Source organism: Toxorhynchites rutilus, chromosome 2 (assembly GCF_029784135.1).
Source record: "Toxorhynchites rutilus septentrionalis strain SRP chromosome 2, ASM2978413v1, whole genome shotgun sequence".
In the NCBI taxonomy this organism is placed as follows: Eukaryota; Metazoa; Arthropoda; class Insecta; order Diptera; family Culicidae; genus Toxorhynchites; species Toxorhynchites rutilus.
In genome coordinates, this window is record NC_073745.1 from 15304864 (window position 1) to 15307427 (window position 2564).

Consider the following 2564-nt stretch of genomic DNA (forward strand, 5'->3'; position numbering starts at 1 on the left):
GGAAATTAAGGTTCTGTCCGGGGATGAATTATTTGCCTCGCGGCGGCGAACATGTCCGTAAGTGGATGTGAGGCGACCGTGTTCAACGTGTTGTCAGCAGTGCGCGGTGGAAAATGAATGGTCGACAGCTCAACAGGTCAGCAATGAATAATGCAGCTGAAATATTTGAAAACGATTTTCAAACGCGTCACTGCCATCGTTCGGTGAAATTTAGCGATCGCTATCCCGGTATGAGTCATTTATCATTTTATTTCGCGAGAATATTAATCAAACTCATAAATCATCACTTTCCTTCAAAGTTGGAATGTGTCATTCTTATCAACCCATAATTAGACATCTGATTAGCATAATATATTCGAACATGTCCATTGGCAACAGTTTGCTCTGATTCGGTGGTTGTTTGGTACTGCGAGAAAAAATAAACGCAAATGTTCTCATTCCACTTCGTTGGATTGGAGCCGGCCAACTGTTCAGTGACTTCCTGACGCAGTCACATGCTGAACAGTGAATAAGAAAAACGAACCAGCGAAGAGAAACAAGACGAACTGCGTTCCTCTGTGCTCCCTTTGCGGACCGATGATGCCCTGAAGGTTCTCAGCCGTGACAAACTTGGCGCTGATGGCAATTCAAACTTTTTGAGCTTCTGGTGTTCCGTGACTTCTCCTTAGCATCGTGCGCTCGGAGCGGACAGCGGTCCGACGAAACGAAAAAAAAACGAAAAATTTATTAATTGCGGTGCTACATTTTAAAAACAGACTTTTAAATGCTTCATAAGTAGAAACGAGTCGAAAATTTGCTGCTGCAGATCGTTTGCAGTGAGCGAATGGTTATAATTTGCTGTTTTGGAACCAAACCGAAGGGTGTGACCCGAGCAAAAACTGCAGGTTCATATGGTGGCATTTTCCATCCAAATGATGATTAATTTTTCTTCACAAGTAACGTAGCAGATGTATTATCCAATAAATAGAAAAGCATGTTGAAGTGGGACTACGTCTGACGGGAGTATATGGGGGGTAAAATGAAAACATAAACACAAAACATGCAAGAAAAAATTAAAGATTCCTAATGCTTATAACTCGAACATTTCTTACTGTATCGGAAAGATGTTTGCATCAATTGATAGGGAATATTTCTACGCATCTATCGCAATTAATGAAAAGTTATTTTCATTAGATAATCAAATGAATAACTGTAAATTGTTAAGCGTTATCTAAACGCCCTAACTACCTCGTTTTGATTGGCCCGATTTACGATATCCCCAACACCGCCATCATAACCAAGAAGCCTTGGGGAAATCGGCATTGCAAATACATGAAAGTATGGAGATTTTTGTTCTCACCGAAATGTGTTCCCTACCACAGACTTCAAAACCAAGCAGTGTTGGAGAAATCGGTTTTGCAAATACACGAAAGTCGGAGGTATTTTTGTTCCAACTGAAATGTATTTCCCTAACACAGACTGCAAATCCATGGAGCGTGGGGGAATTGGTATTGCAAATTAATGCAAGTCGAAAGTATTTTTTGTTCCGACAGAAATGTGTTTCCCTAATACAGACTTTAAATCCAAGGAGCGTGGCGAAATCGGTTTTGCAAATAAAAAATAAATGCAAATAGCGAGTACTTTTGTACTCGCTTGCCTTTGTGCAGACTAGAATATGTTTTTCTTAACGCGGTCTTCTAAACTTAGGAACCTGGAAAAATCTAGCAGACATGAGATGCGAATGAACTGAAAAGTTTAAAACCTCTCTAATTATCATCAGTCATCAATCAGTCAGCAGACATTAAAGGCGAATGAACTTGAAAGTTTAAAGGCTCTATAATATAAAAAGTATAAGTTGAAGTTGTTGATTCATGCAAGCAGGAGGTACTTTCCTCACCCACATGTTTTTTTTTATTGCACTCCGAAATGTGTTTTCCTAACACGGATTACAAAAACGGGTACGAACAAAACGCTTTGGCTCGGTTATCCATGATTGCATTGGAGGATATGCCTTCATATCTTCTGCTCACTGAATTTCTGGCACTGAGTGCCTGAAGTTCATCAAATCAAGCAAATTCATGGTTCGAGAAGTACGGCGTTTATTCGGCTTTACTCACAAAGCAAATATAACAAATGATTGCTGAACTAAGCTAGTCCCACGTCAACTTTGCGGTTATATCATAGCTTAAACCCGTACATTTTTTTCTTCAGTTTATTGCGCTCAATTCAAATAATTTTTTTCTTAATCCATAACTCGTTGAGTTACTAAGCAAATAAGCAAAAGATACAAAAATAAAGTTAACAATAATTGACCCCGACGTGATTTGAACACGCAACCTTCTGATCTGGAGTCAGACGCGCTACCGTTGCGCCACGGAGTCCACTGTGCAAAGAATACTCTCAATTACTGAAATAGAAAGAAATTAGTAATCAGACTATATTGAAGTAAAAACTTATTCTAAAAACCGCAGGTATAAAACAATAAATAACAAATAATAAAACATATACATGACTGCGAATTAATAATTAAAGTTGACATAATAACCTTTGGAAAAATGGCATGGATAGAAAACGTAAGTTCTCTT

The 2564-nt window shown here is 38.7% G+C and overlaps 1 non-coding gene across 1 annotated transcript; it reads right to left on the reverse strand.

Annotated features, from left to right (window-relative positions):
• Nucleotides 1-2288: 2288 nt before the first annotated feature.
• Nucleotides 2289-2360, reverse strand: Trnaw-cca (transfer RNA tryptophan (anticodon CCA)). The gene has a single exon. It is a non-coding gene; the product is annotated as a tRNA-Trp (tRNA).
• Between the last annotated feature and the right edge of the window lie 204 nt (nt 2361-2564).